The 15,453-nt window shown below is 49.0% G+C and overlaps 1 long non-coding RNA gene across 2 annotated transcripts in view; it reads left to right on the forward strand.

Annotated features, from left to right (window-relative positions):
* Positions 1 to 15,123, forward strand: part of LOC119321981 — a 51,694-nt gene extending 36,571 nt beyond the window's left edge. Inside the window, exon 8 of one of the 2 annotated variants that reach the window (XR_005155326.1) lies at positions 14,795 to 15,123. This is a non-coding gene — a long non-coding RNA (uncharacterized LOC119321981). The remainder of the gene's footprint in view (positions 1 to 14,794) is intronic. The other variant, XR_005155325.1, reaches the window with a different exon arrangement.
* The last annotated feature ends 330 nt before the right edge of the window (positions 15,124 to 15,453 follow it).

Below are 15,453 nucleotides of genomic sequence, written 5' to 3' on the forward strand. Positions count from 1 at the left end.
ACAGGGCTTTAAAAGAAATGCCACAGTCAGGCGTCTGAGCGACACCACATACAGGGCTTTAAAAGAAATGCCACAGTCGGGCGTCTGAGCGACACCACATACAGGGCTTTAAAAGAAATGCCACAGTCGGGCGTCTGAGCGACACCACATACAGGGCTTTAAAAGAAACAATCATAGTGAATATACCGGAGGTAAAACCATCCCAGGGATATTCGATAAGACTAATAATATCATGGGTTAGTCCACAACAATATAATAATCATCATCATCACATGTCATAAGTCGTAATATCAGTACTGATTTAACAGTTTCACCTCCGAAGACCGACACTAAGACTGACACTTGACCCTTCCCAGACTGTAATCCTTAACCATGGACACGGCTATTCGAATAGGTTTAATCTCTGCAGAGGGTGTACTCTTTACCCACGAGTAACGGATTTCATTAGTCCATCGGGACTAATTCCGTCAACGGTCTTTTTGTTGAAAACACACTTAACCTGCACACACCAGCTTAACTCACATGTGTCTGGAATCACCCAAGACACCTGCCAAGCAAACTCTAAGTGGGGAGGCTACAACCTCGCGTATCATGGGATCAAATTTATATTGCGCGCTCTAAGGGGTGGCCTCCCCTCTCGCTCTCAACCGGAAACACCCATGCCACCGGACCAGGTGGCCTGCTTACCAGCTACAACCGGTATCTTCCATCCTGGCCTCTCTGTACGGTGTGTGCTAGGAAGAGGTTGACAACTTACTGAACCGTACTCTACTTGTTGTAGAGACGAGTGGCAGTACGAAACTAGTATGGGGATTACTGGAACAAGACTCGATCTACGGTCGACTCAGGAGGTTTAAGTATTCCCTGCATGATTAGCATAACGAATATATTTCAACCAACAGAGTCACCGCTCATATTACCTTACCATGCCATACCAGACATATCCGTCCCGACGGAGACCGGCGACAAACTCATGCCTACCCAAGGCAGAGTTTTCCCGGGTTCCTGCCGGTATGCATGCAAGGCACATGACGATGATTTTCATCACTAATGTGATCCTTTCCAACAGCATAGAAATCACAAATATGCACCCATGCACATGATCATCCCACATGAAATAACAATACTCCCAAGTGAGGTGGTATGATAAACGTGTCAACGAACACCCAAAAATATCATGCCGGGGTTCAGAATGCTTGCCTTCAGGTCATGGGAAGGCAGGGTGCATTTCAAACTCTTGAAATACTTCTCCTCTCTTCAAAAATCCTATTTTTGAAAATATAAATGAATTAACACACAAAGATAAAAACAGCACAAAAAGTTGCTTGAACAATTTCCAAATAAATCTTAAAATAAACTAGACAGAATTTGAGAGATGTAGGAAAAAGAATCAATTCACTTGGAGCTATATTTAAAAAGTTATAGCCAGTCAAACATTTGGTCAAAATCTGTTTTTAAAACAAAACAGAAAAGAAAACGTTTGAAAAAAAAAAGGACACGTCGAAGGCATAATCGAAAAAGGCGCTTCCACTTACTCCTGCGTGGACAGACGCTGGGTCACCGACGGTGGGCCCGCCTGGCCCATCTGTCAGGTTTGACTAGTCCGCATTCCTTCTTCTCCCTCTGTCCCGAGCGGAGGCGGAACTCCGGCGACCGTCGCCGGCGAACGGCGGGTCCTTGAGGGAAGCTGAGGGCGGGGATGGATCCGCGGGTCGAGGGTGACCCTACTGGAAGTCGCTGGGTCGGTGGGGACGGCGTGGGATGACGGCGGCGAGCTTCGCGGCGGAGGAAAGCTTCGGGGTGAAGTGGTTTCGGGGCCGCGGTGGTTCCCGACCGAAATGGAGTAGGGGGAAGTGATCACGGGAGGAAGGGAAAGTTCCTGGTGGAGAGAGTGGAAAGGGGGATGCCTCCGTTGTGCCGGAATGGCCTGGTTAGTGGCGGCGGCTGGAGTCTCCGGAGAGGTTGAAGATGGCCTGCTCCCCTCCAATTGGCGGCTAGGGGGGCGCTAGCGAGACGGTGTGAAGCTGCCTGCGTGCGGGCTTGAGCTCGGGTCTCCTTATATAGGCGATGGAGGTCGGTTTGCGGCGGCCGGGATAAGCTTGCCGGCGAACCGCCCTGTTGTAGCCACGGCGACGAGCGCTAGTGGACACGATTGCGGATGAGTACGCACTGTTCTAGGAGGCAGGTGGCAAGCGTCGGCGGCTTGGACAGCGCTGCCACGGCTGGGCCTGCAAGCGGCCATCAGCTAGCCGCCACGGTTGTCCTGATGGCGGCGCTGTGGGTGCCAAGGGTGGTCGGGGTGGCGTGGCGTTGCAAGCGGACACGGCGTGCTGGCTGGGGCCGGGTTTTGAGTGTGGGGTGTGACGCGGCGGCTCGGGTGCTAGAGGGTGCCAAACGCATGCTCTGGGTGCGCCCAGAGCACGCCCGGGGTGTGCTCAACGAAACGCCAGGGCAGCCTAGAGAGTTCCAAACCACAAGGGAGTTAGCATAAAGGGGTTAGGGCTAGGGCAAATCCTTAGGACATGCTGGGTAGGTCAGGAGCTCAAGCTCACAATCTAAGCTTGAAATCATGCCAAAACTGGCCATGCACACAGGGTGCTTGACAAAATGCCAACGGCACCAAGGTAGCTCTTGGAGTGGCCAAATTCTCCAGGTCAGTGCCTCTATGGATATAAGAGAGGGTGGAGTAGTTAGTTGGTAAAAAGCACAAACTTGCTAGTGCAAGTTTTACAGAACTACAATTTTGGGCAGAACTTAAATGGTATTATTTCATGAACCAAAATTATGCCGATGGTTGCATGCTCCTGGACTTAGGGGTTTATCATGGAGGACTACAAGTAGGAGAAAGAGTCAAGGGCCAAAGAGCAAGCAAATATATGGTTGTTGTACAAACCATCATGATGGACCAAAATGAAGATGAGGTTGGTTCACTCAAAATTTCAAAGAACAACCGTGGATTTTTGCATATAATGGAATCATATGCTCCTACTGACATCCCATAATTTTGGTGGAAGCTAGAAACAAATATTTAAAAGGGTTGCAGTGCAAAATTGTCCACTGGACCAGAGAAGAAAAACAAGTGCAATACTCAAAATATGCAATGAAATAAATATATTAATGCACAAAAGTGATTTAAAGGCATCATAGGACACCTCCAAATTTTGGTGGAATTTTTAGTTAAATTTAACAAATGGTTGTAGTACAAAAAGAGCTCCAATCTTAAAACAAGTCATTTTAATGAATATAACTCAGGGTGAAATAATTTAATAAATAATCCTACTGGTTAGGAAAAAGTTTTAATGAGATGGCATAGGAATCCAATATGTTTGGAAGGATCCACCTGGGAAAAAAATAAATCCTTAAAAGGAAAGGTTTTGAAATCAACAGAACATTCTTGCAGGCAAAATTTTTAACTCTTGGCAAAATTTTACTAACTAAAACCTGGCTAAATTTTTGGGGTGTTACAGAGAATAAAGCATGGACTTTGGTGATCTTGCCCGATGATCGGCAAGCCATTGAGATAAATGGGTTGAGGGAGTTCCGGACTAGGGGGTGTCCGGATAGCCGAACTATCATCATCGGCCGGACTCCAAGACTATGAAGATACAAGATTGAAGACTTCGTCCCGTGTCCGGATGGGACTTTCCTTGGCGTGGAAGGCAAGCTTGGCAATGCGGATATGTAGATCTCCTACCTTTGGCCAACTGGAGCAGATCTAAAGCTACGCCCCTGGCCATCAGGTCAGATTTGGAAGTTTGAACTTCACAGCTGACATCCGCGGGGACTTGATCCTCGACGGATTCGAGCCACAGCTGAGCGTGCCGCACTGTCACGTCGGGCATGATTTAGCTATGCCGCCTGACAGTACCCTAGAGGCCGCACTCGAGCCCGCTCCGATCCTCAATTCGGAGCCGGCCGCGCAGATCGAGGATGGATGCTTAGACACCGCCTCGGGGGCTGCAACCTCTACGGTGATAGAGCCGAACACTGACTTTGTCCCTCCTAAAGCTCGTGACTCCGAGGTGCCGGACTCCTCGCCAGACTCCGAACCTCCCGCGCCCACCCCGATCGAATCCGATTGGGCGTCGATCATGGAGTTCACCGCAGCGGACGTCTCTCAACACTAACCTTTCGGCGACATCTTGAGTTCGCTAAAATACCTCTCGTTATCAAGAGAGACCTGGCCGGATTGCGGTCAGGACGGCTGGGATGCGGACGACGAAGAAATTCAAAGCCCACCCACCACCCACTTGGTAGCCACTGTCGACGATTTAACTGACATGCTAGACTACGACTCCGAGGACATCGACGGTATGGACGACGATGCCGGAGACGACCAAGAACCAGCGCCTAATGGGCGCAGGAAAGCCACCCTAGCCCACAACGTATACATGGTGGACACACCAAAAGGAAGCGACAATGAGGAAAAACGGGACGTGGCGAAGGACAACTCCCCCAACAAACAAACAAAGCAGCGACGCAAGCGCCGCCCGAAGACCGGCATCGAATGGCACCCATATGGACCCGACCCTAGAGCAGGGCGAAGCAGTGGACGACGCACACGTCAACAAGCAGCCAGCCGGACATGAACCGGACAACCAACCCATCCCCGACGAAGATGATCTCACATCACCAGAGCATATGAATCTTCATAAAAGGCTCGTCGCCACTGCAAGAAGTTTGAAGAAGCAAAAGCGGAAGCTCAAAACAGCGGAAGATGCACTCAGAATGAGATGGAGCAAAGTACTCAACACCGCAGATAAATATGGCACTAGTCACCAGACAAAGAGCTACCCGAAGCGCAAGCTGTTGCCCGAATTTGACGAGGAGGCCTTCGAGCCCCCGCAGTCAAAAAAGAAAGGGGCCGCCTGGCCGGATAGACGACCAGATGACAGGCCAAGAGCAACACAGGGCGCCACACACAAGCCAGCACATGATCAGCATAAAGATCCTCAGAAAAAGGATAACCCGGCCAGGTCTATCTGTGGGCCAAAAAAGAAGACTCCAGGAAGTAACACAACCAGCCGAGCATTTGAAGACAACGGCACACCCAAATACAGGGGCGCCGCACACCCACTATGTTTTACCGACGAGGTACTGGATCATGGATTTCCAGCGAGATTTAAACCCATAAACATAGAGGCATACGACGGAACAACAGACCCCGTAGTCTAGATTGAGGATTATATCCTACACATACACATGGCAAGAGGAGACGATCTCCATGCCATAAAATACCTACCCCTCAAGCTCAAAGGGCCGGCCCGGCATTGGCTTAAAATCCTCCCAGAAAATACGATTGGAAGTTGGGAAGAGCTTGAGGATGCGTTTCGAGCAAATTTTCAGGGGACTTATGTCCGGCCTCCGAATGCAGATGATTTAAGTCACATAACTCAACAGCCCAGAGAATCAGCATGCAAATTCTGGAACAGGTTCCTCACTAAAAAGAACCAAATAGTCGACTGTCCGGACGCTGAAGCCTTAGCAGCCTTTAAACACAACGTCCGAGACGAATGGCTCGCCAGACACCTCGGCCAGGAAAAACCAAGAACAATGGCCGCACTAACAAGTCTCATGACCCGCTTTTGCGCGGGGGAAGATAGCTGGTTGGCTAGATGCAGCACCAGCAACCCGAGTACATCCGAAATCAGGGATGGAAATGGGAAATCACGACGCAAAAAAGATAAGCGCCGGAATAAGGAAAATGTCCCAAATAGTACGGTGGTCAACGCCGGATTCAAAAGCTCTCGGCCGAACAACAAAACACTGCCCCTAAAGGATAACAGTGACGAGCTATCCAACCTAAACAAGATTCTGGATAGACTGTGTCAAATACATGGTACCTCCGGGAAGCCTGCAAACCATACCCACAGAGATTGTTGGGTCTTCAAGCAGTCCGGCCGACTTAACGCCGAACACAAAGGGCTCGACACACCAAGTGAAAGTGACGAAACCCAAAAGCAGCGCTCCGGAAACCAAAAGACTTTCCCATTAGAAGTCAAAACAGTGAACTCACTTCACGTGATAACACGTAGCGCGGCCCCTGCTATACCAGGACACCGTCCGCAGACTGGGGATAGAACCCACCAAAATCCCCTATAGCAGCACTTCCTTCAAAGGAGTGACACCAGGCCTTTTTTAGCCAATTTTACAGGCTCTGTACCACTAGAGGTCGGGTTCGGTTCATCCGACAACCTCCGTTGCTAAAAGCTCACCCTCCATCGCCCCATTTAGCAGTAGCCCTTAAGCACTACTGGGGCGTGCAGCTTTCGCCCGCTTTAATGCAATACCACATTACGCGTCTCTTACGCTTAAAAATGCCCGGTCCACGTGGCATATTCTTAAAACTCCAGGTGTCTCTCGACCACGAAGAATGTGCGGCTGCCTCGACAGCCACACATTATTCCGACCTTGCAGGTCAAAGCCCCTAAAAACAGGTCACTTAGACCTCGGACATGGTTAGACGAGTCCGGCGTAACTTAACAAGGGGCTTCCCAGCCGCATACCCCTTTTTTTAAGGGGCCGCGCGCATAAATGATGAAAGCCAATAAAGCTCAACTTTCTTCATCTTCCAAATTATACTTTATTTTGATAGACTTTTTGCATGACATTTCTTAGAAACTAAGTCCTTCTCTTTTACAGATGAAGCACGTGCTACACCCGTCCAGGATACAGCACAACGGAGACACAGGCGCAGACGTGCAGTAGGGACCCATTGCAAGGATTCTTTTTAGATTAAGACTCTGCGTAAACCTTTCTCACTGTCTCTTGTTGATACACATCCCTCGGTTTCCTACCAGAGCCGAGGAGGAGGCTGACGTTTTGGCATCGGCCACGTCAGAAGTTCCCGCCTGTACCTGGACACTAGGGGCTTAGGGCTTTATTCTGCCCGATATCATAAAGACCGATCACCTCAGGGAGTGTTCGGCGTCTCGAGTTAGGCCTTATATGCATCAGCTCCGAATCATGTCTTTGGTCAAATGTTGGGTTTGCCCGGCTCCTGTGTTTTGCTGCCTTACGTTCTGTATCATCGGCTAACGCGGCACCAGGAGAACTACTGCGATTGTGCCCCGGTTCGGTCGGGAGAGCGCCTCAATAGTGAAAGCCGAAAACTGACTGTGATGATTTAGTGAGAGACTGGTCAACCACTCGATCGACCATTGGAATGTTTAGAATTCCTCCGCTTTGACGAAGGACCGCTTCCCGGTCAGGCACATACGTGCCTCGAGTTCGGAGAAGCGCGGTTCCATCAGGGGCTATATAGTAGCCCCACATTCGAGCTCCTATGGCTAAGTGAAAGTGATAAAGCATTATAGTCCGGTTGCCTAGTTTGCTATCCTATCACCTCCTTAAAAGGACCAAGACGTTGGATTAAGTGTGAAAAAGTGTTTTTCTTTTTTGCAAACACCCCCACACCATGTGCATGGGGGCTGAAGCCAAAGACTGCCATCTTTTAGACTATACATACATATACGGCCGCACAGGAGATAGTTCAATACTTGAACACACAAGTATAAAAAGTCATTGTATTATAAACATGATCTTAGAAATCATACATGTCATTCAAACATAACATCTTTCGAGCACTGCGACTCTATTATACGAGCGCCCTGCACGACATCCTCAAAGTAATGCTCGGTGGGGAATCGGCTTTTGTCCGAACCCCGGGATGCAACAGCGGTGGCATCCATCTCCGCCCAGTATGTTTTACCACGGGCGAGAGCCATCCACGCACCTTCTATGCATGCCGACCGCTTCATCGCCTTAATATGCGGCACTACCCTAAGGAATTGCTGCAACAAGCCAAAATAACTCTTCGGCTTGGGCCTTTTCGGCCACAGATGAGTGACCACATCCGTCATGGCTAGTCCGGACAATCTATTCAGCTCAGCCCACTCAACCAACCAATCACTCAACGGAAGTGGACGCTCCGGACTATGGAATTGAGACCAGAAAAGCTCTTCCATTTCATGATCCTCCTGGCTTCGAAAGTGCACGACTGTGTCAGCCGCACTCGCCGCCAAGTCCAGATAAGGGTCCTCCGCACCGTACAATCAGCCCTGCTGAGCATACTTCAGATCCGTGAACTTTCTACGTAGCATAAAGGGCTTTCCAGCCACAATGTCTCCGACCTGACGCAGTTCCTCCTTCATAGCCCGCATCGCACTACGGGCATCCTTGGCCTCGGCATCGGCCTTCTTCAGGTCCTCTTGCTCCGCTCGGCGTTCTCCTTCAAGAACCTCCAGGCGGTCGGTAGCAACTCTTAATTTCATGGCCATTCCAGCCATCTCCTCCCTGCTTCGGCAGTGAGCAGCCTTCTCGGCTTCTAGCCCTTCCACTGCCTTCAAGGCAGCCGCCTCGCTTTTTCTGGCTTGCTCCTTGGCCCGAGCAAGTTCGGCTTGAAGGTCTTCCACAGCAGCAGCACCATCTGCATCTAAGCATACAATTTGTAAGGAATGGGCGTCAGCTCCCTTACTAACCAACCACGGGGCAGCCACATACCTTGTGACTCATCAAGTCATCTATTGACCAGTGAGATGTCCGCATCTGCAGCGTCGAGTTGCTTCTTTAGCTCGGCAAATTCATCAGTTCGGCTGGCCACTGAATGTTCCGCCACCTGCATGGGAAAGGCGACAGTTAATAACTGAGATTATGATCCTAGGCACGCTGTCGTTTTCGACAGCATACCAAGTCTCGGGGGCTACTATCTATACAGGGCGCACTTCATGTGCAAAACTGTTAACAGGTATGTCATTTTTTGTGTACCTCAAATCCCGTCAGTAAACTTCCGACTGCCTCATACAACCCGGTTTCGGCGGACGAGATCCTCTCAATCACATCACCCATTAATGTGTGGTGATCTTCTGAGATGGATGCCCTCTTAAGCAAATCCTGCAGCTCCACCGGCCGTACTCCAATGGGCGCCGGACTCTCCGGTCCTGCCGGACTCGGGGAGACCCTCCGCGACGACACCTCAGGGTCGTCTGCCCGCACGATGGGGTGGCAGATGAAGGCGTTTTGCTTTCCATCATCTCCGGACGAAGGTCTACCGAAGATGAGCTGTACTGAGATGGGCTGAGATCCGAACTACAAGGTAAAAACTTCGTTACCTTTAGACATTAAGCAGGGGTGTCTGATAATTATAAAATCCCCCTTTTCACTTACGGCTCGTTAGAGGGTTGATTCCTCCGAGGAGGCAGTACGGCCGGGGCGCTTTCGGGCGCAGGACCTTCCGGTACAGATTTCTTTCCCCGCTTTGAGGCCTTGGCCTCCGGGTCTTCGGAAGCGTTCCTCTTCTCCCCCTGGAAGGAGGGACTCTCGATTCCTCCCTTACTAAACGCCTCCTTGGCAGAGGTGACAGTTTCCCCGTGCCACCCTTCGCCCTCATTCGAAGGTGCAACCCCTAACATTTTGATTAACACGGGATCCTGCATGGTCTCAGGGAGGGGGGCCGGACACCGTATCAGTTTTTCTTGAGCTATCCACTCCTGTCCAGGGATAGCTGGTTAAAAAGAAGGCTCACGATAAATGAATGGACGGTGTGTCCGGACACAGGGCTACTTACTTGAGTATCCGGGCGATTGCAGCTTAGGCCAGCGTCCTCGGTCAATTCCGGATGCGTCTCTTGCGATCCGAAGAACAGTTTATACATCTCCATGGGAGTCAAACCCATGAAGTGTTGAAGAGCTCATGGCCCCTCCGGATTAAATTCCCACAAGCGGAGGGGGCGACGTTTGCAGGGCAGTAGGCGCCGGATCAACATGACCTGCACCACTGCGACCAGATTGATCTCCCTTTCTTGGAGGTCTCGAATCCGGTCCTGCAACAGGGGGACGTCTTTGGGTGGCCCCTAGTCCCGCCCCTTGTTGACCCATGACGTCAGCTACTGTGGAGGGCCCGAGTGAAAGACGGGCGGCGGCTTTTGCCTGCTGCCCTGGGGAGCGGTGATACAAAACCACTCCTGTTGCCACAAGCCGAGCTCCTCTTGGAAAGAGCCCTTAGGCCATGGAGCTTCGGCCCTCTTGCTTATAACCGCCCCTCCGCACTCTGCCTGAGGCCCCTCAATCATCTTCGGTTCCACGTTGAAAGTTTTGAGCCATAAGCCGAAGTGAGGGGTAGTGCGGAGGAAGGCTTCACAAACGACAATGAATGATGAGATATGGAGGATGGACTCTGGAGCCAGGTCGTGGAATTCCATCCCATAGTAAAACATGAGCCCCCTCATGAAGGGATCCGTCGGGAAGCCTAAACCCCGACGGAAGTGAGACACGAACACGACGATCTCGCCAGGCTCGGGAGTTGGGATAACTTGCCCTCGGGCAGGTAGCCTATGCGAAATCTCGTAGGTTAGATACCTGGCATCTCTCAGCTTTAGCACATCCTCCTCCGTGACAGAGGAGGGCATCCACCGGCCTCGTAGATCAGGACCGGACATTGTCGAAGATCGAAGGTACCTGAATTCGGAGCCTTGGGTGTTGGAACTCAGGGAGAGGGGCGGATTCGATAGATGATTGAATAAAAAGAACGGGCCTTGGTCTCATTATAAGGAGGAAGAATACCAAGAGCCGTCCCCGTGACCGTTTGGAACCCGCCTTCGATGGAGGGGGCGTGGCAACGGGCACGTTTGGGTTACCCACGTCCGTATTGATGGGAATCCCGGAATAAGGGGAGCACGATCTCTGCTTCGACAAGACGTGCCAAGGAAACCGCCTCGCTAAACGCGCTAAGGTGGAACAATAAAAACAATTCGAGTAAAGGCTTGGAAGTGGTGTGACGTCACGCCACAGAATACGTCAGCAGATTGATCTTGTGTAATATTATTCTCTCTATGGTGGTATGTGGAATTTACTTTTGCAGAGCCGGACACTATCCTGGTGTTCACGATCTTCTATAAATTATTCGGAGGAGGAACCCGCCTTGCAATGCCGAATACAATATGCGCGCCGGACTCGTCGGTCATTGAAGCCTGGTTCAGGGGCTACCGAGGGAGTTCCGGACTAGGGGGTGTCCGGATAGCCGAACTATCATCATCGGCCGGACTCCAAGACTATGAAGATACAAGATTGAAGACTTCATCCCGTGTCCGGATGGGACTTTCCTTGGCGTGGAAGGCAAGCTTGGCGATGCGGATATGTAGATCTCCTACCTTTGTAACTGACTCTGTGTAACCCTAGTCCTCTTCGGTGTCTATATAGACCGGATGGCCTTAGTCCATAGGACGAAGAACAATTAGACCATAGGCTAGCTTCTAGGGTTTAGCCACCTTGATCTCATGGTAGATCTACTCTTGTAACCCACATCATCAATATTAATCAAGCGGGACGTAGGGTTTTACCTCCATCAAGAGGGCCTGAACCTGGGTAAAACATCGTGTCCCTCGTCTCCTGTTACCATCCGCCTAGACGCACAGTTTGGGACCCCCTACCCGAGATCCGCCGGTTTTGACACCGACATGGGTCTTTAAGAAGAAAACGGACGTGGAAGGTAATGTCACCGTCTATGAAGCTCGACTTGTGGCGAAGAGTTTTTCACAAGTTCAAGGAGTTGACTACGATGAGATTTTCTCATCTGTAGCGATGCTTAAGTCCGTTGGAATCATGTTAGCATAAGCTGCATTTATGAAATCTGGCAGATGGATGTCAAAACAAGTTTCCTTACCAGTTTTTCGTGACGAAAGGTTGTATGTGATGCAACCAGAAGGTTTTGACAATCCTGAAAGACGCTAACAAGTATGCAAAGCTCCAGCAATCCTTCTGAGGACTGGAGTAAGCATCTCGGAGTTGGAATGTACGCTTTGATGAGATGATCAAAGATTTTGGGTTTATACAAAGTTTATAAGAAACTTGTATTTCCAAAGAAGTGAGTGGGAGCACTATAGCATTTCTGATGAGTATATGTTGTTGACATATTGTTGATCGGAAATGATGTAGAATTTTTGGAAAGCATATAGGGTTGTTTGAAAAGGTGTTTTCAATGGAAAACCTGGATTAAGCTACTTGAACATTGAGCATCAAGATCTATAAGGATAGGTCAAAATGCTGAATGGTACTTTCAAATGAGCAGATACCTTGACATGATCTTGAAGGTGTTCAAGATGGATCAGTCAAAGGAGTTCTTGCCTAAGTTGTAAGGTATGAAGTTAAGACTTAAAGCTCGACCACGGTAGAAGAGAGAGAAAGGAGGAAGGTCGTCCCCTATGCTTCATACGTAGGCTCTATGGTATGCTATGCTGTGTACCGCACCGGAAGTGTGCCCTGCCATGAGTCAGTCAAGGGGTACAAGAATGATCCAGGAATGGATCATTGGACAACGATCAAAATTATCCTTAGAGGAATAAGGAAATGTTTCTCGATTATGGAGGTGATAAAGAGTTCGGCGTAAAGGGTTACGTCGATGCAAGCTTTAACACCTATCTGAATGACTCTGAGTAGAAAAACGGATACGTATAGTGGAGCAACCATTTGGAATAGCTCCAAGTGGAGCGTGGAAGAAGCATTTACAATATAACATAGAGAATTGCAAAATACATACGGATCTGAATGTTGCAGACCCGTTGACTAAAACCTCTCTCACAAGCAAAACATGATCAAACCCAGAACTCATTGAGTCTTAATCACATGGTGATGTGAACTAGTTTAGTGACACTAGTAAACTCTTTGGATGTTGGTCACATGGCGATGTGACCTATCAGTGTTAATCACATGGCGATGTGAACTAGATTATTGACTCTAGTGCAAGTGGGAGACTGTTGGAAATATGCCCTAGAGGTAATAATAAATTAGTTATTATTATTATATTTCCTTGTTCATGATAATCGTTTATTATCCATGCTATAATTGTATTGATAGGAAACTCAGATACATGTGTGGGTACATAGACAACACCATGTCCCTAGTAAGCCTCTAGTTGACTAGCTCGTTGATCAATAGATGGTTGCGGTTTCCTGACCATGGACATTGGATATCGTTGATAACGGTATCACATCATTAGGAGAATGATGTGATGGAGAAGACCCAATCCTAAGCCTAGCACAAAGATCGTGTAGTTCGTATGCTAAAGCTTTTCTAATGTCAAGTTTCATTTCCTTAGACCATGAGATTGTGCAACTCCCAGATACCGTAGGAATGCTTTGGGTGTACCAAACGTCACAATGTAACTGGGTGGCTATAAAGGTGCACTATGGGTATCTCCGAAAGTGTCTGTTGGGTTGGCACGAATCGAGACTGGGATTTGTCACTCCGGTTGACGGAGAGGTATCTTTGGGCCCACTCGGTAGGACATCATCATAATGTGCACAATGTGACCAAGGGGTTGATCACGGGATGATGTGTTACGGAACGAGTAAAAAGACTTGCTGGTAACGAGATTGAACAAGGTATCGGCATACCGACGATCGAATCTTGGGCAAGTACAATACCGCTAGACAATGGGAATTGTATACGGGATCGTTTGAGTCCTTGACATCGTGGTTCATTCGATGAGATCATCGTGGAACATGTGGGAGCCAACATGGGTATCCAGATCCCGCTGTTGGTTATTGACCGGAGAATGTCTCGGTCATGTCTGCATGGTTCGATGACGCTAGGGTTATAGGGAATAGATATACGTGGTTACCGAATGTTGTTCGGAGTCCCGGATGAGATCCCGGACGTCACAGGAGTTCCGGAATGGTCCGGAGGTAAATATTTATATATGCGAAGTCCTGGTTTGGCCACCGGAAAAGTTTCGGGTGTTATCGGTAATGTACCGGGACCACCGGGAGGGTCCCGGGGGTCCACCAAGTGGGGCCACCGGCCCCAGAGGGTAGCATGGGCCAAGTGTGGGAGGGGACCAGCCCTAGGTGTGCTGGTGCGCCCCCCCACAAGGTCCCAAGGCACCAAGGGTTTGGGGAGGGGGCTCCTCCACCTTGCTTGGGGGGCAAGTTTCCCCCTCTTTCCCGCTTGGCCGCCACCCTAGATGGGTTTTTGGGGCAGCCGTACCCCTTCGGGTGGGAACCCTAAGGGGGTCGCAGCCCCCTCCCTCTCCCCTATATACACTTGAGGTTTTGGGGCTGCCACATACAAGAGTTTTCACCTCTCCCTGGCGCAGCCCTACCTCTCTTTCTCCTCATCTCCCGTGGTGCTTGGCGAAGCCCTGCAGGATTGCCACGCTCCTCCATCACCACCACGCCGTTGTGCTGCTGCTGGATGGAGTCTTCCCCAAGCTCTCCCTCTCTCCTTGCTAGATCAAGGCATGGGAGACGTCACCGGGCTGTACGTGTGTTGAACGCGGAGGTGTCGTCCGTTCGGCACTAGGATCTCCGGTGATTTGGATCACGACGAGTACGACTCCTTCAACCCCGTTCTCTTGAACGCTTCCGCTTAGCGATCTACAAGAGTATGTAGATGCACTCTCCTCTCCCTCGTTGCTAGTCTCTCCATAGATAGATCTTGGTGACTCATAGGAAAATTTTGACTTTCTGCTACGTTCCACAACACTTTATGAGAAGCAGCTCTTCTCAGTGGGACTTTTCTTTTTTATTCATCTTGGTAATCTAAAAATATACTTCTTAGTTAGATATCGGTTACACAACTAGAACACCATGAATTCACTGTTTTTGTAGGACCTTGCTACTGTTAATCAGTGTAATAAACATGGCATACAAAACACATGTAGATATTGTTTTATTCATCAAATAACACATTCAGAATCCTTGTTGGCAAGGACCCTACTGATGCGAGTCAATGTAATAATCTTCTCTATGATTCTATCTACCCATATGAGCCACTCAATTGAATTAATTTTCATATTCCAGATGTGCTCTTTTGTTGGTTGCGGTTCTGCATAACTATTGCTGGTCGCTGGAGCAGAAGCAATGAAGCTTGAAGTTTATAAGTTCGGGGGATGGCAACAATACTGCTTTTTACGCTGCCTGACACTATTATTTCATGTTTCTGAATTTAAGTCCCGAGAACTAAGTGTCGGTGTCGTCAAACTTTAATGTTATGTCATGTCTTGAGAGTTTGGTTTGTGCGAGTGTGTACTAAACTACTCTTGGATGCTATGTTTGAGTCAAATTGGTGTTAAATCTACAACATGTTGTTATATTTGTCACTTGTTTGCTACCACTGCTTGTATGGGGTATGGAGGAAGTTTTGGCAAAAAGGAAACGGCACACTATCTTTTTACATGAGGAAACTGCAGACTGGTGGAGCACTTCGTGCTAATATGATAGACATTGATGCATTTAATTGGTTATTTGTAGTATACCTCAATTTTGAATGTGACATGTCATGTATGTACATGCTAAAAATGAGCTTGTTTTTGCAGTTCCATAGGTAGGGTTATGTAATTTGTCAGTATATTTTTAAACTATTAGTTCATCTTCTTTTTTTCAAACTTAGATTTCTCAGCGTGGTAACTATATTTTCAACTAAAAAAATGCATCCTTAGCTGGTCTATGCATGTTATAGA

Source organism: Triticum dicoccoides, chromosome 6B, assembly GCF_002162155.2.
Source record: "Triticum dicoccoides isolate Atlit2015 ecotype Zavitan chromosome 6B, WEW_v2.0, whole genome shotgun sequence".
Lineage (NCBI taxonomy): Eukaryota > Viridiplantae > Streptophyta > Magnoliopsida > Poales > Poaceae > Triticum > Triticum dicoccoides.